Here is a 25,788-nt window from a genome sequence, read left to right on the forward strand (position 1 = left end):
CATACCCTCCACTAGAGGGAAGAAACAGGCCCTCAGGGAGCAAACACTCATGCTCAGCACATCTGAACTCAGTGGATGGTTAGGGAATGCCTGTTCCTCTTTGGGCACTGTGCTAAGCACCAAGGTGTCAACCATGAACAAGACATGGTCTCCGCCCTTTCAGCACGTGCACAGGCAAATAAACACACTCTCCACCACCCAAACTTTGAGGATCCAGTGCTTGTGAATCCAGGCTCTGGACTCAGATGAACTAATTTCATACACTTCTTCACTGCATACTAGCTGGCAGACCTTAGGCAAGTAACTTAACCTCTCTGAGCTTCAGTTTTCTCATCTGTAAAATGGGAACAATTGTGTCTCCCTCATAGGACTGACTGGAGTAGCGTGTAGCATGACGCTGGGGACAGCAAGTAAAAGTGAGAGGAGTAGGTGCAGAACTAGTTATAATTATAGACAGGAACCCCGAATTCTTGTCTCTCTTCTCCTGCCCTCAGCTAAGTGATCTTAGAGAAGTTACTCTCCATTTCTGGTTTCCAGTAAAATAAGAGACTAGACTAGCTCTTTGTGGATTATGAATCTTATCCTCTGTCTCCTAATGAAGTGACTCTTGGGTCCACACTGCCCTTCTCGTCTGGAATGTGGCCATCCCCCTGCCACACCTCATGCTAATGTTGTTCAGGCCCTCACATCACCCACAACCCAGCCAACGTGGGGAACGGCTGGATCCCTGCAATTCAGCAAAGCAGAGATGATGACAAGGCTGTGATTTCAGGTAAGCCAGCTTCCTGGGTTGCCCACTGGTTGTCCCTGGCTGCTTAGAATGCATCTCAGTGCCAGCCTGCAGTGATCGTGAACAAAGCCATTAGGGGGAAGATGGCAGTGTTTTTATTTTTAACGAAATGACTCATTCCCCCTCCGGCTGTGAGCTGTCGAAGGCTCAGGGAGGGAGCAGGAGATGTTAGAAGTGCAGGTTCAGGGCACTTTGGCCCCATTGAGAGCCAACCACAGGGGATGTCATACACTTTTGCTCAGCTTAATAGGCCCTGGGAAAAGGTGGTTAAACCGAAGAGGCTGTCTCTATGTTGTGGTTTTAAGGGCAAGGGGAAGGAAGGCCAAACACACAGCCAGTGACAGTGGCGGAAATAGAAGCCTGGCTAAGGGTGGGGAAAGGTGCTTATGGAAGCTGTGTGGTCAGGGGCTGGAGGCTTTCTGGAACTGGGTTTACCAGATGTTGGCTTAAATCAGAAGCTTTTTTTTAAAGATTTATTTATTTATTAAACAGAGAGAGAGAAAGAGAACACGAGCGGGTGGGGCAGAGGAGAGGGAGAGAGAATCTCAAGCCGACTTCACACTGAGCACAGAGCAGGATGCAAGGCTCAATCTCCCAATCCCGAGATCATGACCCGGGCTGAAATCAAGAGCCAAACACTCAACCAACTGCACCATCCAGGCATCCCAATCAGGAGCTTTTGAATTGCATTCCGCACAGTCATAGGAGTTCGCCTGGAGCACCCCTTCGCCGTATGGTCCTAGCTCTCCGCCCTGCTTCACCTGGAGCGGCTCTGCTTGTGTCGACTTCACATATTAAAACCTCAAGAGTTGAATAATTGGGTCCTTATTATGTGTCAGCTATTGCACTAAACACTCAATAGGTGTGAAGTCATTCAGTTGCATATCACCCCTATGAAATATTTACAATTACGATTGCTATTTTACACTTTACGAAATGGAGGCTTAAAGCCAAGGTAAATCATTTACCCCGAGTCACAAGGCTAAAAGGCAGCTTTGCCAGAACTGGAAATCAGACCTCTCTGTCTGCAAAGCCCATTTTCTTAACCACAATGCTACATGCCCCCCCCCCTGCTGGGTTTCCACATAAGCTTTCATTTCCCAAAAGTGTTCCATGGTTATTTTAAAAGGAATAAAATGAAAGTTTGAAAGTGACTGATTAGATGTTCTGAGATCCCTCCCGGCCCCAAATTTCCAACTTTTATGATTTATAGTAGGAAGAAAGCAGAGGCCTCGTTACAAAGGTTGATAGTGGGAGACAATGGACAAGCCCTGGGATAATAATAGTAGCTGATACCTGAGCACTTAATAGACCAGGTGATGCTCTAAATCCTTCATACACATTAACTCATTTAATCCTTTCACTAATCCTCTGCAGGAGGTGGTATTCTTGCTACTCCCATTTCTAGATAAGGAAACAATACAACAAGGTTATAACGCATACTCAAGGTCACACAAATAGAAGGTAAGAGGCCAGTTTCCGGAGTCCCTGCTCATCAGGGCTGTGCTGTATTGAGATGACTAACACTGGGGGGAAACGACTTTCCTTAATATCAGCATTTATTTTTTAACATCACACCAATGCAAATTTATGTAAATAGACATGCACATCAGCTGCTACCCTGGCATTGGTGCTGGCTTCCTCAGGGATGTTGATACCACAAAATTTGGCCATTGTCACCGATTTGAGCTATCAGAGTGGTAGACATCTCAATAATTCCCCACCTTTTTCAGGCTCGGAAGAAATAAATGCGTATTATATAGCTATGTGCCTATACATGCTGAAATTTTGCATTTTCTTTCTTTTAGAGGTATTTTTCCAACTGCGGGTTGTTGGTACCCACTGAAAATGAGATAATGTCTAGCACCGCATTTTCATACTGCTGCATTTGGGCCTTGCCGCAGTCCTACAAATCAGGTAAAACATCCCTTCTTGGAGAGGTAGCAGACAGGGCGAAGGGGCTTTCTTAGGATATCCCTGGAAGTTGTTGGCCTGGTTTGTCTTTCTATGTCTCCTACCTCCTTCACCACTGTTTTTTCCTAACAGTGCTGTATTACTTTCTTAGTTAGATGCAGGAAAACTAGTGTACTTTTTTTTTTTCATAGAAAGAAAGGGAAAGGAAACTGCATCGCCTGTCCCTTTAAAAGTAGATCTATACATAATAAAAAAAAAATAAATAAAAAGTATGTTTACCTATATTAAAAAAAAAAGTAGATCTATATATTCACAGGAGAAGCCCCGCGGCCTGATAAAGAGAGAGAAAGTTCACTGAGCAACTACTATACCTGGGAGTGTGCCCTTGCATTTTGGTTAGGATGACCATAGCATGTATCATCCCAAGAATTAAAAGGGGTCCTATTCGTAATTACACCGGGACCACAGGATGAACTGAGACCATCCTGGGCAAAGTGGGATGTATGGTCACACTTGCTGAAGAGGTATCATTCATTTTCTATTCTCCAAAGCCCCGAAATGTAGGTGACTTTCTTTGTTATGAATCTCAGAAAGGTGTAACATGTCCAGGGTCACCTAGCAAATGCATGACAGCGCTCTCTGTCTGATTCCAAATCCCTGGGTCAAGGCTGACATCAGAGATGAGGACCCTTGACACGCTAGCCACATAAGAGCTGACTCTGGAGGTGGCTTTGTTGTCAACCCTTTCTTCTCCCCACCATATTCCCAGCCATTGTCCTTGACCATCCGAGCTCAGGTGGGGCGCGATGACAGCGCTGCTCCAGCAGAGGGCAGTGTTGTCATGCCGGCCAAGGCCGAGAGCTACAGGAAACAGGATGGGGGTCCTGGCTAAGCAGGTCCTGTGGCCTGCGCAGCATCCCTAAGACAACCAGCCTCCTAGGGCTGCCTGCTGGTCATCTGCTTCCCGGGCTCCCATATTCCCTTAAGGCTCACCGTGGATAAGCCTGTTGTCCCCCTCATCTGTCTACGGGCTCCCAATATACGAGACCAGAACACATTCAAGAGCTCTACGCACCTAAGGAGTTTCCAGACTGGAATCCGGAACTGTTGCCATTTTCTTGTTTGCTCAGAATGACTCCAGAGCTGGGAGCACTGTTTACATATGTGTTACCACTTAATCTTTCATAAGAAATCCTTTTCAGGGGTAGCTGAATTCTGGATCCATGCCAGTTTAGACAATTACATTCCCCCAGAAAACGGGAGCTCTGAAGGCTGCATTCTTTTTCTGGCAAGAGTCAAGGGGTTTCAAAGATGCAGGGTAGGCATTGGTGGGAGGGTGACAAAATGGTTCATGAAAAAGAAAGACCAGGGTTTGATGAGAAAAAATAAACCTCAAAGTGTCACCCACTAACCATTTTTTTTTCTTCCCTTGGCCTCATTCAAAGTGAGATTCATCTGTAGTTTTCGTCTGTAACTAAGAATTCAATTTTTGCTCTTTTAAAAGAAACCTGATTTACAGGGGGTGTGAAACAAAGCAGAAAATGATAAGAGGAGAAAAAAAAATAATTCAAATGGAAAAAGGAGAAAGAAAAATCCTTTTAACAATTTCTCTCATCTAAAGTGGATGGGACAGCGTTTTTATATTAAGTTCAGCATTTTGTCAGGAGGGGATGAAAATGCCCTGTGATCCTCAAACTAAGAATTGCTGGTGATTTTAAACCCTCCTGCTGGCTTAGATCTTAATCAACCAGAAAACCTCAAAATGACAAACAAACAAAAGACAGCTTTGCTCTCTGAGGTTCATTAGCTCAGGCCAAGGTTGAGAAGACGTGCTAGAAACAGGCAGGCTCCAGAAGTCACTTTGCGGGCAATTCCCCCCCCCCACTCCACTCCCCCACTCCCAGCCGGTCTTGTTCTTTCCAACAACCAGTGGCCTTTCTTGATTGTTTCCTGGAGCTCCTACTTCCTGCAGTCTGTGGTGGGAGAGGAGCCGAGGCTGATGGGGCAGGTGGGGAGGAGGCAGGGGCTCTCTGGTGTGCTGGCTCATGCGGAGCCCACTTCCATGCTTTCAAGGACGTTTGCCAGCATCATGAGGATCACAGCGAATGCAGACTGAGCTCCACCTCCTCATCTTCCTTCCCCGCCCCGCTCCTCTTCCTCTGCTACCGTCGTATGTTCAAAGGTACCACCATCTCCTGGACGCCTGAGTAGAAAACCACAGGCACCCAGCCTCCTGTCCTCCCCTCTTGTTCCACGGCCAGTTTTCAAGTTCTATCAAAACATCTTCTAAATCTCTCTCTCCCGCTCTCTGGCTCTCCCCAATACCTACACACACACACACACACACACACACACACACACACACACACTCACATTCTCTCACCCTCACACCCTCACACATACTCCCACAGTTTCTCACATACTCTCACTCATACACTCACACTCACACATCTCTCATACTGTTTCCTACTTACACACACACTCACACACACTTACATTCTCTCTCACACACACATACTCTCATGCTGTTTCCCACATACTCACACTCTCTCATACATTCGCTCACTCATATACTCCCACATGCTCTCTCATACTCTTTTACACTCTCATAGTTACAATCTTTCACACACACTCACACTCTCACACACATTCTCTCACATACTCTCACACACACATCTTCACACTCTTTCACACACACTCATACTCTCTCACATTCTCACATGCATTCTCTCACTCTCACATACCCTCACACATACACATCTCTACACTCTTTCACACACACACACTCTCACATACACTTTCAAATACCCTCACACACACACACTTACGCCTTCACACTTTTTCACACACACTCACACTCTCACATTCACTCTCACATACCCTCACACACTCATACCTTCACATTCTTTCACACTCACACTCGCACATTCTCACTCTCACATACCCTCACACACACACCTTCACACTCTTTCACACTCACACTCTCACACACTTTCACACTAACACACTCTCATACTCTCTCACATTCTCACACATGCTCTCATACTCTCACACTCTCACAGTCACACTCTTTCACACTGACATACCCTCACACACACTCACACTCTCACACACACACAGACACACACCTCCTATTTTTTCATGGCCCCAGGTCTAGCCCTCAATATCTTCCCCCTTAATAACTTCTCAGCTCTTCTCCCTGCCTCTGTATGCATGACAGCCAAAGTAAACCTCCTTAAGCCCATTTCTGATGGTATAATTTCTCTATAAAATCGTTCAGCAGCTCACTACCATCTACAGGATCAAGTCTTAAATCCTTAGCTTGGCATTCAAGGTCCTTCATGATCCAGCTCTCTCTTGCTTGTCAGACTTCTGTTAGTGGCCTGTGCCTCTCCAGTCCCTGTGCTCTAGCCGTACAGAGTCTCCTATTACTCCTCAGCACCGTCTCCATACCCAGTGTATTTTCTCAACTTGTGGTTCCCTTGACTTAGCTGATCGATATAGTCCTCACCCCCCATATCTCTGCCCCAAATGGAAATAAATCTTCCCTGCTTGTGACCTTCCACAATGCTTTACTTGCAACAAATATTTTTAATTGATCTAATATTTAGCCTTTTTTATGCTCATTTTTTTCCCTCTCGAGTGTGCATTCCATGAAGATGGGGAATCATCTTCATTCCACACACATGGCTTAATTCAGTTCCTTTCGTATGGTGAGTTTTAAGGCAATTTGTTGAACAGATTAATGAATACTTTTAAGAACCCATAAATGAAGGAATGAATCAAACTTGCATGGATGCGTGAACAGATCACTTTGTGGATGGATGAATTAATGAATTTGTGTACTTATGCATTCAAATATACTATAGGAGCCCACTATGCAAACTAATCCAGGAACAGATGAATGCTTACATGCATAAAAGAGTAAAAATATGCATCCATGGATCTTTGAATGAATGACCAGGTGGCTGGATTCCTGGTTCTTAGAATTGTGTCTCACAGAAAAGTTGACAAAATTTCTTTCATATACCATTGTTGTATTGTACTTTCACCAACATTTCTTGAGTACAAGTTGGCTTTTACTAATTAAGAACCTTACCTATGTTCATATCTTTAACCAAACAAATCCATTTTCTTTCTATTTTGGCTCTTTAGGTGAGGCTGGACCACATTTCACCATACCACTGATGTTGTGCATAAACAATAAAATTCATTCTAGACATTTTCTCAAAAATTCTCTTTCTACATTTTGACCGGGCTTCCTATTTGACTCTCAGATCATTGTTCTTTCTTGATTCTAGCACCCACTAGTTTCTATTGAGGATGGTCTCCACCGACCAACTCCATGCCAAGACATCCAATGAGGAGATAATATTCTGATCATATTTGCACTGAAGTGGTTTGGCTGTTTCTCTCAAAAGGCAGTAAATGATCCATTCTTAAGTGTTCCCAGAAGGATGGCATCTTTACCTCTCTGTATCAGACAGTGGCCAAATCTATGGGTTTTACTTTAATCCACAATGGAGATTATCTGCACTCTAAATTCTTGTTAGAGGATTTTATTGTGAATCAAATGAGAGCCAGCACTTTTCAGAAGCTCTTTTATGATATCTGATGTTTGATAGAAAAAGTCTAATAGACATGCTAACTATCCATTCATCTCCAGTCTCCACTGGAAAGGAAATACCTGAGTCACATTATCTCAGCCTATGGCAGAAATGCTTTCCCTGAGTTACGACTTAATATTTTGCTCTTTGCCTTTACAGAGGGTCGATAGGAAAACTGCCCAGAAGAAAAAGGCATGTCTGTATTTTTCCAAAACTGTAACCGAAGATTGGATCCACTATTTAACTCAATGGACTCCAAAGTCTCTATTTATATTATAGAAAGAGTCTTAAAACCAAATAGTGGGCCATACCATGAAGCTACGTAAGGAGCATGTGGGCTGTGTTCTACCATGATGTACATGCCCCAGTGAAAGGATATGGCATAGTCAATGATTGATGTGGGTCATATCTGACACAAAAAATACTACAGCGTGAGATTTAGGACCTGGGACCAGGCCTGGGTCACAAGGTAGTTATTAGACAGAATGGGAACTCAGAGGCCACAAATGTTTATTGTCCTGTTTACCTGGCTGATCACCAGGTATCAGGGGTAGGAGTCCAGAAAGCATTCTAGAACAGAGGCCACAAAATTCTTGCCTGTGGGCTGGCTGCCTGTTTTGTAAATAGACACAGTAGAACATTGTCAGAACACAGCTATATTCATTTGTTTATGCATCATCTATGGCTGCTTTCATGCTGTAACAATAGAGATGGAGTAGTTGCTACAGAGACCTGATGGTCCACAAAGACTGAAATATTTACTATTTGATTCTAGAAAAAAAGGGCATTGAGATTGAGTCGAAGTACATGAGTTAGTATCCAAAGTTTGTACATATTTAAAAGTTCCTGCACCATCTGAGATGCAATATCCTCAACTGTAGAATGGGATTACTCATTCTGTATGTATTACAGGTTTTAGCAAGACTGAATAAGAACATGTGGTTGTAAATAGCTAGCATGGTAGCTAGCTGTGTGTGAAGTTTAGGGAGCAGGACAGGACGGCAGCGCTTACACAGACAGAGACATGCTCTTTCAAACAAAGTCAGTGCTTCACTTTCTCTCCAGGAGAGCCACTCTCAGAAGAATTTCTCCAAAAGCCATGGCTTAGAGAAAGACCACTTTCTTGCCAGAAAGTGCAATTGAGCATTCTGTCAATCCTTCTCGCTGCACAGGAACTAGACTGAGATAATCTCAGGTGGAAGAGCACGATGCATTTCTTCCAGGGCCTCATATGTCAGGTATGATTTTAATTTCAGATAATGTCTAAACTAGATAAGAAGCCCACTGGTAGTGTGAGCAGATCTCCTGGTGCTGCCTGGGTCTATGGTAGCACCATCCCCCTCCCATGCCCCACCTCTAAGCTAGGGGAGACTGAGATGAAGGTGTACTCAAACTTACTTCCCTCCCCTGCCCCCACCTTTGCTTCCTAAAGCTGGGTTCACTAATGGGAATTACCACTTGAGACTCAAGTTTGCTCCAGTGCCTAAGTAAAGCTGCTCCTCATATCTCTTCATCTCCAGTATCTAATATCAGTATGTCCAATGCACTCAGACCATTGAAACAGACCTGCTCCATCCAACATCACAAATGCAGAGGATAAGACCACACCATATGGCACACTGCAGACATTCAGTAAATTCAATTCAAATTGAACTGAACAAAATTGGGTTTGAATCTTGCTGGGGCAGATAATGATGATGATGATGATGATGATGATAGGAGTATGGTGGTAGTGGGATCATGGCAGCTACAATTAAGGGATCAGAGTAAAGTTTTGCGAAATTGAAATGTATTAAACCAAGAATTGAAAACGCTCAAAGCCTGGACTGCTGCTCACACAATCTGGTGGCTCTTAACTGAGGTGACTATGTACACAGGGAAAAGATCCATATGGGAGATAAAGCTCTTCTTCTTTTTTGTTTTGTTTGTTTTTGTTTTTAAGATTTATCTATTTATTTGAGGGGTGAAAGGGCAAGAGGGAGAGGAAGAGGGAGAGAATCTCAAGCAGACCCCCCCTCGATGAGCATGGACCCCCATATGGGGCTTGATCCCATGACCCATGAGATCATGACCAGAGCCAAAACCAAGAGTCAGACACTGAACCAACTGAGCCACCCAGGCACCCCATAGCTCTTCTTTATTTATAGCTGAACCAATACGCAATAACTTCCAATGATGAGCTCTGGTAAAAGCTTACTTACAGCCTGAGGCTTAGAAATCTAATCTAGTCTATTTAACTCCTTTCCTTAAATTTGAGGTGGCTGAGTCTACAGAGGAAGTTATGGCATGAGTTATTCTTTCAGTTATGGGCATGCACAAAGTGGGGAAGACATACAGACTTGGCTTATCTTTCTCCAAGGTGGCAAAAGGTACCCAGATGTGCTTATTCCCCAGGAGCAGGAAGTAATCCTGAACGTGAACACAGCCAATTCAATGTCCTGGAGATGACCAACAGAATGGCTACTAAAGGAGCTTGGCAGAGATGGAGGCAGAGGAGATTTGGTAGAAGTTTTCCTCTTCCTACAATTTACCATGCTAGAACATTTTGCTAACCATTTACAAACATGTTTTCCTCCCTTTAACTTTCACAAAAATCCTGGGGGATAATCAAATCATTTTCCAGGTGAGGAAATATGTTCAGAGTAATCAAGTAACTTGCCTGAGGTCACTCAATTAATAAATGGTTGAGCTAGATCTCAAACTCAAGTCTGTCTGGTTCCAAAGCCCATGCCTTTTCCACTACACCCTCACTACTCAAAATGTGATCCATGGACCAGCTAGTCAGCATCACCTGGAAGCCTGGAAGCATTTTGAGAGTATAGGTCTCAGGCCCACTTCAGACCTACTGAATCTGAATCTGCAATTTAACAAAATTTCCAGGTGATTTGTGAACATATTGAAGTTTGAGGAGCACCATGATATACAACACTGGCTAGCTTCCACCATTATTCCCTTTTTCCAGAAAACAAGACCACTTATTGTGGTCACACCATGCATAGGAGACTGACTTGGATGTGGGGAACTGGACTTATCCTGCCTGCTGGGTGGGAAACGTAAGGCCTGAATTTCCTAAGGACACTGGGCACTTTGTATTGACTGGTCTGTTCCCCCTACTGGATCCAATGTTCCAGTTGCTACCCCATCTTCCTTTACTTTCTCCCATTTGGTCTGAGGTCATGAAATCCCAGAAGATGTTAGGCAGATTTTGTCTAAACATCTCAATGTGTGGCCACCCCAGAACCTCAGAGGAGGAAAGAGTCTGTTATATTTCTCTTTGAGGAAAAAGAATACACAGATACATCTGTAGAATCCTGCAGAAATGAAGTCCCATGATAACCTAAAAAAAGAGTTTGTTGTGAATTTATAGTCACTTATTTTTCTTTTTCACTTTTGATATAGTTTTGTTATTTCTCAGTGTAATTTCCTATGGCAGATTAAGATCCATAATGTTCCAAGATACTGTGATTCATGCATAAGAGAGATTTGAAATGAAAGATAGATTTGTTGATACTAACTGCTCAGGCACTTGATAAATATTCTCTCACTAGAGCCTCAAAACAACACTCTGAGGATAGGGGAATTATCCCCACTTTCTAGATGAAGGCAATAGTTTCAGTTTCTCGTCCTACCACCAAAACCAGTTTTAAGTGTAGATTTGCACCATTTTCAAGATGCATCTGTTTGAGGTGAATGATAGATAGCATATTAGGGGTGAAGGACGCCTAGAAATGAATAAGACATAAGGTCCTAAATCAACTATCTTATTTGAATATTTTAGGTGGGGGAAATTAATAAATTTAACTGGTGGGTATTTAGTTGTTGCTGTTTTTTTAAAGAATCACACACATATTAAACAGTAGAAAGCAAATGTTGAAATTCCAAGTGAATTTATGACAAACAGAAGATTTGGATAACTCTTCAAGTATGTCCTGAAACCCTGGAGATAGGCTTTTCATCTTCTCTCTGTTTTTAGCAATAGCAGCAGCAGCAGAAGAAGAAGCAGAAGGAAGAGTGCAGTGGTAATAGCCTCGAAACTACTATATTTGTTATCTATTGATGCATAACAAATGATCCCCAAACTTAGTGGCTCAAAACAATACACATTTATTATTTCATAGTTTCTGTGGATCAGGATTCAGGACATGGCTTGACAGATTCTCTGCTTCATGTTCCCACTGGCTGTGATGACACTCTTGACTGGGGCTGTAGTCTCATTTGAAGGCCTGACTGGGGAAGGATCCCCTCCCAAGATCACTCAGTGATTGCTGATAGGATTCAATTCTTTATAGGATGCTGGATTGAAGGCCTCAGTTTCTTGGTGGCTGTTGGTCTGAGGCCACTCTCAGTTCCTTGTTGCATGAACCTCTCCAACATGGTAGCTGGCTTCATCAACATATGTAAGATGAGAAGTCAATAGAGAGAGCCCAACAAGATAGAAGTCATAGCCTTTCATGACCTTCCCATAGAAGTAACATTCTATCATAGTTGCTACATTCTGTTTTCTAGAAGTGATTCACGGGGGTGGGGGGAGGGATTACATAAGGACTTGAATACCAGGAAGCAGGAATCATTTGAAAGATATCCATCATAACTACTGTTCACTGAGGGTCTCTGATATGCGTGGAATTCTGCTAATCCCTTAACTTACATGATCTTATTTAATATTCACAACTTTCAGTTGAAGTGTGGATTATAACACCCATACCCATTTTACAGACTGGGGAGCTGAGAAACATGAAGCTAAACAACTTGTCCAGGGTTACACAGTGTCAAGGTCAAGATGAAAATCATGATTTGTGTGATACTAAAGCCCTCATTCTGAGATGAACTCTTTAAAAATGTTACTGTCTTTCTCAGGGTCTTTGTAGGGAGCAAGGACCACAGGCTCCTTTCCCAGACAAGTCCTTGGAACTTAGAGGTCTAACACATCCAGGGGGCTCAATCCACGGACACAGATACTTATTAGAGAAACATTTTAATAAGCACATAAAGGGGGCATCTATTTACATGAATTACTATTCATAGGAACATCTGGGGTTGGCTGAAGCAAAATGGAAGTGACTCTGGGGAGGTAAGAGAGGGATCAGAAAAAATGGCCATGAATGGGAGGGTCACTGCCTCCTCCTCCCTTGGTGGACTTTGTTCAAATACCTCTGAGAAAGGGATTAGGACAAAAAAAACCTAAAGAAATAGTCTTGAACAAGGTTTAAAAAGTCTCTAAACATAAAGCAGAATCAATTTGGGAGCCATGAGTCAAGGAGTAAGCACAGAATTGGTGTATCTTAGAGATGAAGTTTTTTTTGTTGTTGTTGTTTGTTTGTTTGTTTAAAAGATTTTATTTATTTGAGAGAGAGAGAGTGTGTGCACAAGTTGGGGGGGGCAAATGGAGAGGGAGAGGGAGCAGCAGACTCCCCGGTGCGCAGGGAGTCCTACCTGGGGCTTAATCCCAGGACCCTGTGATCAACACCTGAGCCGTAGACAGTTGCTTAACCCACTGAGCCACCCAGCTGTCCCAGGATGAGTTTTTTGGTGAGGGACACATGACTCAATCATACTGGCCATCAGGTTGGTTGAAGTAGGGCAGACTTCAGCTTGGTTTGATTCACTGGCTCTGATATCTCCAAGGCCCTGATTTGTTCCTGTTAATTTGCTTTGCCTTCTACAGCATTTACTTTATCCTAAAGCTGGCACCATTTCTTTCTTTTTTCTTTCTTTTTTTTTTTAAGATTTATTTATTTACTTGAGAGAGAGAGCGAGAGCAGGGGAATGAACAGAGGGAGAGAGAGAATCCTGAAGCAGCCTTCTCTCTGAGTGGGGAGCCCAGTGCGGGGCTCAATCCCAGGACCTGGAGATCATGACCTGAGCTGAAGGCAGATGATTAACCAAATGAATCACTCCACTGTCACAAAACATGGCCCATTACAACGGAAATGACCAGTGTTGACGTCAGCATAGCTCAGGCCACTTCTCAGCCACAACATGGTGTGGGTTTTAATGGACAAAACCATGACATCACAGAAGTCTAAGTGGCAGTGAGAATGTTTTTCTTTCTTTTTTTTTTTTTTCCAGATAGAGTTTGGCTGATAGCAGTATTTAAGCACTAACTTGCAATTATGCAAATATATGTATGTTACATGTTAATTTAAAAACAATTTTAAGAGAACCAAATCCAGAAATACAGTTGCTCCAAACAGTGCAAGTCCAAGACATTCCTTGTAACTATCTACTGTTTTTTCCTGTTTGTCCTCTTTCCTTCTCACCCCTACTTATTATTTCTTTAAGTCTATGGGGATGGGCTTCTTAATTTGGAACTCTATATGGATTTAGGGGGTCAAGAAACTCCCTGAAATTTCACCCAACTTTATACATGGGAGAAAATGCATTTTTTTGGAGGGAGTATCTCATATTCACAAAGGGATATGTAAAGCATCCTTTCCCCCACCATGCCAATGTTAAGAATCATTACATTAATTGGAAAGAACAATGTACTGTGAAAGAGCCATGGGTTTTTGAGAGTAAGAGGGATTTAAACTCTAGCTCCATAAATTTCTCGAACAAATTAGTAAACATCTCTACTCCTAGGTTCCTTCTTGCCCTGTAAGGTTATTATTTAAATCAGTTAAATAAGCTAAATAAATATTTAGAGCATCTAATTCAATCCGTGGTATGTAGTAGGTATTCAGAAAGTGATAGCTGACATTATTATTATAACTTTTCTTTTCTTTTCCTTTCTTTCTTTTTATTTATTTGTTTGTTTGTTTGTTTGTTTTTCAGATTGGTAACCAAAGCACTTTAACAGGATCTCTGTGTTTTGTATTTAGTCTAGTCAGGAGTGATCACCCCAAGTCAACCAAGTGGGCACATTCCTCATATGAAATTATTGGAGAGTTAGACTCACCTATATATGCTAAAGCAACTTTTTGGAAGATAGTATCAGGTATTTTTCCATAAGCTACATGGTATCTGGAGATTGGCCCATGAACTCCATTTTGGATCCCTCTAAATCAGTAGATAGAAAACATTTTAGTGGTTCTACAAGTGAATATGTGACCTTGAACACGTCATTTAACTTTCCTGGGCCTAGTTTCTCCATCTCTAGCAGGAAAAGTCCTAATGTTTATTGTTCCAGCTATCATACGCTTTTCCTTCTCTCACAGCTTTGTTACACTTTTTCCGAGGAAACTTTTTTGATCAAGTCTGCAAGGCGAATCTTTCCATTACTCAGCGTGCCTTAGCTCTTATGTGCAGAATTTGTAAGAGAATAACTTCAACAAGGGCTTTCTTATTTCTATACAAGTGTCGAGTGACTCAGCTGTGTACACTCTTTTGACCTCAGAGAAACTCACACTTGGGATTTTCACTAGACTTTTTAGGCCTCATTTATACATGATTTCCAGAAGCAAGGGATCAGGTCACGTCCCCTGACTGCCCTTCAAAAGGTTCTGTGTACCAAAGACTGCTCTTTTATGTAGACACCCATCCACCTGGCCACCCACTGCCCACCTTTGGCCATTTCTGTATTCTCTCTTGCTCGGCTCCTTTGCTGAAAAGACCTTCAGTTTTCCATCTCTCTATATAGCCATCTAACTTAACCTAAACCATTTTGACAATGAAAAACAAGACTGGGTTTATTAAAGAAAATCTTCTTTGATCTTTAATCATGGCTGAAGATAATTCAATCTGGTCTTCATTATCACGGTGGTTTATTAGCAGCAGCTACAGCTCCTGACTCAGACAAATGCTTGCCCTGTATTATTACAATAAAACCAACACCATAGAATGATATTTTTTTCTCCCTTTCTTGATATCATCACAGAGAATTAATGTTCCTTTTTTTTCATTACTGCTTCATTGTATGAAATATGGACTAAATCAAACCTCTGGTCAGATAGTTTCTTCTACAATATTGAAGGGGTGGGGGGAGACTCAACCACTGAGATCAATGGGTGAAAGCTACAGTGTGGAATAATCAGTGGAGAATGTTTGATGGGTGTTCACAAAGAGAGGAGACAGAGTGGTCTCCATTTAAGGTTTCCACCTTAAGATTTTATTTATTTATTTGACAGAGAGAGAGAGAGACAGGGAGAGAGGGAACACAAGCAAGGGGAGTGGGAAAGGGAGAAGCAGGCTTCCCGCTGAGCAGGGAGCCCGATGCAGGGCTTGATCCCGGGACCCTGGGATCATGACCTGGGCCGGAGGCAGACGCTTAATGACTGAGCCACCCAGGCGCCCCGAAAGTTTCCTCCTTAATCTAAGCTGTTCTCTGTCCTCTGTTTTAGTCAATGGCATTTCCATCCTCACTCATATGGAGGTCTAAATTCCATCTTAATAATGGTTAAATGTTGGAGCATTATCAAATAGTGTTTGGCTAGGAGACAGATGGAATACCTGAATCCTGCCTTACTCCATCTATTCCGTTTCTTTGCAAGAATCCCCAAGGACAATAAACACATAAACAACAGCAAGTTAGAAATCAAACTTTCACTTTCTTTTTGGCAGGGCTACACCAGAAACCCAAATCTGATCTCTTTGTTAAATTGGAACTGGAACATGATGGGGGAGGAGAAGAGGAGATTATTTCTCTCATAATGTCCAAATCTAAATCTTACCTTTAGCCTAGTGATTTTTAACCCCGAGTGCCTATTGGAATCACCTGGGTAGCTTTTACTACGTGGGTCCTACCCCCGGAAGATTTTTATTTCATTGGTCTAGGATGCAGCCTAGAGAATCAGGAGATTGAAAAGTTTTTTAGATGATTCTAGTATGCACCCCAGTTTGAGAGTCTTGTTTTCTGGCTGTCAGACATTGAAGGGACAATTTCCTAATGCAGTACTTCCTCAACTTGAATGTGCATAGGGATCACCTGGGATCTTGACAAAATGCAGACTCTGATTTAGTAGCCCTAGAGTGGGACCCAAGAATCTGCATTTCCACAAGCCCCCTGTCTCTGCTGCTGGTGGTTCACAGACTGTACTTTGAGTACCAAGGTCCTGATTGGAGAGAGAAGGGGAATTTGCAGGTTTGATCTGCTAACTCATTGATCTGGCTGCAATGAAAGGAAAGAATAGAAGACTGCATGACAATTTTAAGCATAACCCAGTGGCCCTTTCCTGGGGTGCATTCTCCCTATCTATGTCCTGGAGTCTCACTTAAAGGGATTAGTAACTCTTTCTTTAAAGCAAGGTGGGATAGGGAGAGGAATCCCTTCCCAACACTGTTTGCAGTGCGAAGAAGGATTTGAGATTTACTCCTCGCGTTCCTCTTTGAATCATTCCATTGCCAACTTTTACATTCCTCCTCTGGAATATTACCCACTTTCTTCTCTTCATTTCAGCTATAGCTATTTCATTTTGGTATCTAACCATCGAGAGTGGTCTCTCTGCCTCTAGTTTCTTCGCTGCCAACATTTTCTTCATGTCCTTGCTAGATTAATCTTACCAGGAGATGATTCAGTTATTTACATAATCTTATACCAAATAAAATTTAAATTCCTTAGCTTGTCATATAAGCCCAGCTCACTGTGCCCCCAAATAGGCCATATCCCAATCCTACCACACTTGCCATCTTCTGAATATATTATATATGATTCCATTCAACCATTCTTTCATTCACATGTGTATTCCTCATTCCTTCCTTCCTTCCTTCCTTCCTTCCTTCCTTCCTTCCTTCCTTCCTTCCTTCCTTCCAGAAAGATGGCATCAGACATGCAAGCAAAGAATTGTGACACGGTGTGTTATTATCTGAGAGTATCAGGAAAGGCTTCATAGAGGAGGTAATATTTGATCTCAGTCTTCCAGGAGAATGGCTTTTAAGGTGGATAAATCAATTTTGAGTCCAAGAGACTACAAATGCAAGCTTATAGAGGTATGAAACAGAAGTCATCATGTTCAAAAGGTACAAATGTTGTGTAGTGTAGTTTTAGGAGGCTAGGGTGTATAGGAAAATACAGTGAATGGAGTAGAAACATGGGCAAAGAGACTGTGGAGCCCAGAGATGTGTTGTAGGCAGCAGGGAATCTAGAAAGATTTTATGCCTGTAGAGTTTTTTTTTTTTTAAAGATTTTATTTATTTATTTGAGAGAGAGAGAATGAGAGATAGAGAGCACGAGAGGGAAGAGGGCCAGAGGGAGAAGCAGACTCCCCGCTGAGCAGGGAGCCCGATGCGGGACTCGATCCCGGGACTCCAGGATCATGACCTGAGCCGAAGGCAGTCGCTTAACCAATTGAGCCACCCAGGCGCCCAATGCTTGTAGAGTTTTATTAAGATGTATGCTTGCTCACCTTTTGGCATTTGTCTTTGTTGTTCTCTCTCCCTAGAATATTCTTTTTCCTCCATTTTCCCTGTGAAGGTTTACTCACTTGTGCTTTAGTTGAAATAACCTCTCCTTACCTGAGAGAATCCATCTTACTTTATGCACTTTGGATTCATGTTACTCAGGAGATACGTGTCTCTTTGCCTAGATTTTAACATATTTCGACAGCAAATATTATGCCTTATTAATCTTTAAATCTCTTTACCATTCAACACCAAGGCTTTCTTCTGGCACATGTTAGCTGTTCAATAAACAGTTGTTGAATTAAATTAAACAGGATAGGAAAAGCCATGCCATCAATTACGGCTTTAAGCATCACCATCTCCACTCTTCTTATATTTGACTTGAGTGTTGATCAAAGAGTATTTACTGACAAAACCATGTATTCACTCCAGTACTGTCTCCACAGAGACTTTGCTCAGAAGCAAAGGGTTGGGAGTTAAAAGGCCTCTTGCATCACAACCAAATTGATGGCTCAATTTCTTCTGTCAGGGCTTCAAGTCCAGATGCTGAATACCAGCACAAAGCACAGCTGGATCTTCTTATGTCAGGTTGAAATGAAGAAGTCAAAGGATAGAAATGGCACCAGCCATTCCACCTGCTTTTTCTACTAACCCTTCAGGAAACAACAGCTATCTATTAGGCCATTCATTAACGTCAAGCGTACCCAGCATAATAATAGTAGCTATCATGTCTCCTGCACTTACAACGATTTAGATGCTGTGATAAGCATGTCCTGTGAAGTGCTGCACATGCTATTCACAATAACCCTGCAAAGTAGACATTATCATTCCTTTTCTGTAGATGAGGAGACTGAGGCTAAATAGCATGTCCAAGGTCATATAGCACCAGTGAGTGTTAGAATTAACAAGTGAGCCCTGACAGTCTGAGTCCCCAGCCCAGGCACTTAACAACTCTATCATATTGTCTCAAGGAATTAAAATGGATGGCCCGAGGGTAAGGGAATGTCTAGGTAGGTGCAGGGAGGGCATGAAGAACTCCATGCCAACTAGGAGTCTTTAAATCTATGCCCCTATCATCATCAGCTTCCACTGATACAATAGCAGCAGGATACATAGGAGCATTTGAAAATGTTCCTATTGATTGGAAGTGAATAATTATTACCTTCTCTATATTACAGATTCACTATCAGAAAGTAATAGCAGAAATGCTAACCAAGATTAACAGCCACGTTTCATTATTTTTAATGCAAACTATTGATTTTAAAGTGGTGTAAGGTATGGCAGTTTATTACAATAAAACAATAAAATAGACTATATGAAATAATTGAGAATAATCTTTTCCCTTTTTGCTGCAGCTAAGGAACATAATGTGCTGTGCATGTGAAGGCATTTATGGCAAGCTCTATCCAGTGATGGCAGCTTAAGCACTCTATAAAGAAGCACTTTGGAACCAGAGTATTATAAATAATCGACAATAAAGCTGGTAAATGGGCCTTTAATTTGATTCCATTATGTCACAGGATCACAAGGACCAAGGGAGCCCAGCATCAAAAACACTAACTGCTGAGCAGCATACAAAGGTAAGCACTTCAGATGGCCTTAAGATGGCCTTTCCACCTGGGGAGTTTCCAGGAAAAAGCTGGGTCATTGGCAGTTAGGTGTGGGGTAATATTTTACCTATGAGCCAATGCATCCATGGTCAACAATACCCCCACTCCCAACACAAAGGGTCTTCTAGCAGTCTTCCTCACCCGGCATCGTTTCTCCACGTATCCCCTCTACTTCCATTCATTTTGGCTATTTTCAGTTAACAGTAGACACATTCAGAAGCAATTTCCCTCTGGAGTCATTCTGTTGATTGAGGTTGTAGAGGCTGCCAAAATAATGTATGGCTTCATGGCCAGAAATTGACCATAAAAGATGAAGGAGGTGATAGGCCAACTGTATATGTTGTGTTAATCAGACCACACCTGGAAGGGTGAATACAGGTGTACACCAACTGTAAAAACAGATTAACATTGGACAGAATTAGGTAGAGAGAGAGATGATGAGGAGATGGAGGTGAAGTCGTGTCAAAAGAAGAATGACAGCTGGAACTGTGGTTGTTGACACTACAGGAGACTCTGGAAAATGTAAGAACTGCCAACAAACATTTGAAGGGTTGACACATGAAGGAGGATTTAGGCTTGTCCTGGGAAGCCCCAGAAGAGAGAAATGTGCTCTTAGTCAGACATGGATTTGAGCTCTACTTCTCCACGTCTAGTAGTGTGACCCTACATAAGTGATTGGAACTTTCTGGTGCTCAATTCTTTCATCGTCCAATAGAGGTAATGATAACACGTACCCGACAGGATTGGGAGTGGGTAGATTAAGTGAGACAAACCACACCAAGTGCTTAGCTCAGGGCTCAGTACGAAGCAAGAACTCCATAAACACTGACAGTAAACACAGAAACAATAGGAAAACCAGAAGGCAGGGGGCTGCAGCAGACATGAGGGGCTGCAGCAGACATAGTTGGCACTGAAATTGGGGCCACAGGGGCTTGAACTAGCTCCATAAAATTACCCAAAGCTTCCCGGAGATCCAGTTTGAGGGCAGGGTGAGAAAGCCAGACCACCCCTATCGTTTAAAGCATAGTGTTTTAAAACTGTGAAAGCCAAATGCAGTCCAGTTTTAGAGGCAACCATAGGGCTGGAGGCAGAGCCAGGAAGAGGGATAAACTAGGGAACAGAGAGAATGTGAGAAGAAGGGGTAGGAAGGAGAGACAACAACTGGTTCTTAAGACTGTTCAACAACAACAACAAAACAAAAAAACCCACCCCCCCACCCTCCAAAAAAGACTGTTCATGGGTCATTGTGGCTCACTTCAGTGATTCCTGATTACATAGTGGGTAGGACAGGAGGACTGTAATAGTCTTGGGTTTGGGGTGGGTTCCAAAAAACCCGATTCCAAGTGGTATGAGGAAGAAATTCCTAATTGGCAGGCTATACACTATAACGAGCTTACGAAAGAAAGTTGAATACTACTTAAGAACACAGACTTTGGAGCCAGACTGACTAGACAACAGTCCTGACCACTCCAGTTAGACCTGCCTCACCTCTCTGTGCCCCCACATCCTCATCTGAAAAGTGGGGATAATAATGAAACCTACCTCTTCAGGTTATGAAAGTTTAATGAAATGATGCATGCAATGGTAGTTATGATTGTAGTTAGAATTATCAAAAGATGGTATGAATTTCCATCCACATATGAGTCTAGGGTCAGGAGCAAGGAGATGCTCCTGAAGGCATATTCAGCAAAGAAAGCAGATGCAGTAAAGCAGACCCATTTCCTTGAGGTGAGAGCCTACTATTGTCTATTCCACTACTCACAGCAGAAAAGAAAAATAATTTAGAATAGTTTTTTGTTTTTGTTTTTAAATGTCAGAGACATCTGCAGATAGGGTCCAGATACAAGCACGTGGTCCCAAAAAATCATTTGGAGGAAGCAGTCCCTTCCTGAATTACGTAGGTATGCTGATCACAGGAGAGGCTGAAAATATCCAGAGCAATTTTAACCCCTTTGTTTAACCTTTGATGATCTGGCGATTGTAAAAATCAACTTTCTGTATATTCATCCTCTTCCCAAACTCATGGAGATACTGGAGTGGGACTGGAGCTGCGTTATTTGCAGCCTGGATTTTTTTTCTCCCTCTACTACATAAGAAAACCTATTAGATCCTATATCTTCTAGGGCCATTCAAGAGGTGGTCTCCCCCTCACCCCACATTGTTCTATTTCTCTGAAGTCCTTGAATTTTATAGAACACCACAATGCCTGTGCCCTTTACCTTGTCTCCACATCCCCCACACCACTCACTACTCACTAAAATTCTTTAACTTAAAACTAGAGTACAAACACTTTAGAGACAAGAACCTCTGCTACTTCATTTTCTCTCTCATAGCCCCTAGCACAAATTATCTTGGGTATGTAACATTTCTTGTCCAGACCACAATTTTCACTTAGTGAGAGGTGGTAGGAATTCATTGAGCAGATCAGGAGCATGTGTGGTAGATAATTTTTGTTATCTGAACAATAGATACTTCCCCTTATTCCTTTGAACAGAATGCCAACACCAAGCCCAAGGTTATGGAACATGGTCTACCTAAATTAATCATTTCAAACCCACCCTTTGCTTTCCCCAGCTCTCTTGCAGCTAAGGATGGCTTGTCATACAGATGCGGCTAATGAGACAGAGGGGAAGTCGCCAGAGTGGGGCTTCTAGGAAATCTTGTTTTCCTTATTAAAGGAACCAGAGATCCATCTTTTTTCCCTTCTTCCTGCATGGAAGGAAGGATGGATGGGATCCAGAGGAAGGATGATTTGCAGGCCCTGGTATTAATAAGCCTCTGAACCAATGCTAGCCAACACCTACTTGACATTTGCAATATGAGAAACATAAGCCTCTGTTTATTTAAGCTATACTTACGATTTGGGTTACTTGCAGCCAGAAACTTCTCTAACCTATATAGGGAAAGGGGAGTTGAATTGAGGAAACCAAAGAAGCTTAGAAATGACAATGTATGAAGTGGTTAGTATATATGGGGAAGAAAGGATGTTATGGAATAATGTTAGGGAATTAATGGGCAAGACACAGGTGAAACCATAGAGGAAAGTTTGGCCAATTTGTAAAGACTACAGCAGGTGTTCTCAATCCTGGCTGTACATTTAAATCACCTGAAGAGCTTTACAAACTGCAGGATGCTCAGGCCCCTCCCCATAAGATTCAAAGTGAATTGATTGGGGGTAAGGAAAAGGTATCCATAGTTTTTTTTTTTTTTTAAAACTCCCCAGCCCTGAACATGAGGACCATCATCTTGTAAAGTGCTATGCGGCCAGGCCCTGGCCTACCTGTCCACCTTCACTGATCAGTAGGTTCTGGCCACACTGTCCTCCTTGACCATGCTATGAGGTTTCTCACGCCCTACTCATGCTCCAGACTTTACTTAGACTGTCATTCTCTCAGACTCCACAGACCTCACTTGGTTTCCTCATATGAACCTAAGCTGGTTGTTTTATCTTATTCTCTCTTATGGTAGTATTTGTTTTCTAACCAGATAGTTTGAAGCTACGTATTTATTTTTGTGTTGTTTGTTTACTTACTTACACATTTATCTATTGTGGGAGCAAAGACCATTGGCTGTTTTAATCACTGCTCTATCTCCCAGATACCTTGTGCACAATGCCTGGCATACATTGGGTACTAAATAATTATTTTTAAAGTGAAATAATTAAGCAAAGACCCTATGTCCAGGACTCAGCTGTATAATGGCAATTTTTGCAGTCACTGGAGGGCAACAGTCACATTAAGTGCTTTATCAAAGTGCTCCGGTGTGCCTATGGAGGCATAGCCAGGGTGAAGTGGGGAAGGGACACTAGTCAGAAGATTGTTGCATAGTGGGAGAGATGAGGATAGAAGCCTGGGCAAAAGACACACACTCAGATCTAGGTGCCCAGTTCCCAGCTCTGCTCCTGACACCAAACACCCCAAGGATATTTGGAAAGGGAGAAAGGGAGTGTTGGGATGAGTACTGATGGAAGAGAGGATTTATATAATGCAGATTCAACAGAACAGGAGATGTCTAGATTTCCAAAGAAAAGGATGCAGAAAGTGCACATGGGGCTGTGGTAGGTTAACTTCACCAACTTCACGGCAACTTATGCAGACATTAAGAATTTCCTGAGTCCCCAGCTAGTGCAGGCAGTTGAGGACAGCGGGTTAAGGCAGCTTGTGGCATTTTGTTTTCTTTCTTTGCTAGTAAAGGGAGAATTTAAATGAGTTTAACCTTTGATGATCTGGCGATTGTAAAAATCAACTTACCAAAGTTCAGGCGGTGTCAGATGCACAGACACCCTTTCTGAACAGCTCATCTTCCCAGACCTTTCTCTGTCAAATGTCAAAGCCCAAATGAGCTTGTTTGGAAGGCAAATTACATGTTGCAAGCAGCCATTTCCCATAGCTGGCAACTTCTTTCTGAATAATTAAATAATGCAGCAACAAAAAGACTCTGGTCCTCAAGTCTAAACTAAGTGTATGTGTGTGTGGGGGGGTCTGTGTGCATTTAAATATATATATATATATTTAAAATTGTTCTCATAGTCCCTAGACATTGGGGGAGTCCAAGTCTTAAACCAGACATCAGTAATCATCTACCCAGAATTTGTCATTATTTAAGGGTTGTGGTCTTTTTGACATAAAGGCTGAGTTGTGAACACAGATTTAATGGGACAAGAGAAGAGACAGAAATTATTTTTTTCTGGAAGGGGAGGAAGGGTCAGGGCAAAGTACAGTGAGGGATTAAATAAATGGGTAGAGCTTGGTCTATGAAACCAAAGGGAAATGGTTTCTGGAAAGCCTGGTCTTCATCATCCCCATCTTCATCCTCCTCTTCAGTATCCACATAATAAAGCCTTCACATTTATATCACAGTTTAATATTTGTAAAGCACAAATGCATGCAAGCAGAGCAGATCTATTACCATTGTTTAACATATAAAGTCAATCTCTAATGACTCTTCCCAACACTGCTTCTTGATTCAGGTGCTCAAAGCTCTTACCTGGATGTCTCCAGCAGCCTGTCCAATGCTCTCCCAGCCTCTTGTCTACAGCTCATCCCTATAGACCCACTATGTCATGAGAATAATCATTCTAAAATATGTACTTGGTCAAGATCAGATCCTGCCCTTCTACAACCATCCATCATCCCATAGTCAAACTCTAACCTCCCAGCCTATTCACAAAACGACTTCTGGAACCATCTATTTCTGAACCTGCCCCCCCAGCTCCTTTTAACTCCTGGACCCCTAAGTTCCAGTTGTGCAGTCACAATATGTAAAATATTCAGAATAATGTCTGGCACATGGCAAGTACCATAGATGTGTTAGCTGGTATGTTCCTGTTGTTATTATTATTACTACAATTGCTGTCATTGTCAGCACTCTCATTGAACTACTTGGATTTCCCAGCAAGCATGGTGTTCTCAGCCCCCCATCATGCATTTACATGTACCACTCCTTCATTTGCTTAACTGTCACACTCCAAGAAAACTAGTCACACATGCACCTACTTACAAACACACACACACACACACACACCCCATACTTTAAAAGTTGTTGCCCAGATTCTCTTTTCCAACATTCATTTCACAAATATTTTGAATCTATTCATTGTACACCTCTGGGTCAATAACCAGGAGTGAGCAAAACGGGATACTCATTAAAGCAAGTAGGTAAGTCCAGAGATAACTACCATAACCTCATAATGTGACGAAGATGATGGTGATGATAAAATTAGTGCTCATTTGTTGAGAGCTTACTCTGGACCAGGCCCTGTGCTGAGAACATCTTGTGTATCTTCTTGTTTAATATTCCTGACGAAGGTATGATCTCTATGCTGCCATCCTGGTTATATAGATGAAGAAATTAGATTCAGTGAAGTCATGCAACATGATGAAGTTCAACTGTGACCCAAATAATATGTATTCTCTCAAAAAAGCCAGCCTTAGAGGAGATGGGAGTGAAGGGAAGGAAGGGAATTGGGGAAAATGAAGACCCCTTTCTTCTGGAAGGTTAGCAAGTTAGGAAATGCTAGGAAGTCAGAAGCGGCCTGAAGTCCCGTGGGTAAAGGCATGTCTAGGCCATCAATGACAACAATGGCTTTACCAGGCCAATCACTGGGGAGGGGGAAACACAGCTATCCAAGAACCCCTGCCTGTAGAGTTAAGGCCCGGGATCAGGCCTGGGGGATGCCAGGGTTGCTGTTCCATGGTACATGGGAAGATATGCACCAGAACTGGGGTGGGTGGTAACTGGGGTTGGCAGAAGAGTTAGTATCATGGTTAAGGGCATTTCTTAAGAAAAGATACCCATCATGAGTAGTTTTTTGACTTACAAACCAATCATTAAAATCCTGGGTTTTTACAATAGCTCTCACTTTATTTTTCAGATAGGGGAACTTGGAAGGGCCAGAGACTGGTCTGGAGTCTGATATGAGTTAGTGGCTGAAAAATGACTAGGAGCACGATTGGTTCTCTCTTCCTCTATAGGAGGTGGATCGCTTCTGCTCTGTGTTCTGGCCTCGCATAGCCAACACTCTTTCTAGTTCCCAGTGGCTTGGGCCACAATTGTTTTCTGTTTCCTCTGTCTTTGGTTTCTGTGCTATGCC

The sequence above is a fragment of the Eumetopias jubatus genome, unplaced genomic scaffold, assembly GCF_037043125.1.
Source record: "Eumetopias jubatus isolate StellerSeaLion01/CBP00866 unplaced genomic scaffold, mEumJub1_p1.0 scaffold_15, whole genome shotgun sequence".
Classification (NCBI taxonomy): domain Eukaryota; kingdom Metazoa; phylum Chordata; class Mammalia; order Carnivora; family Otariidae; genus Eumetopias; species Eumetopias jubatus.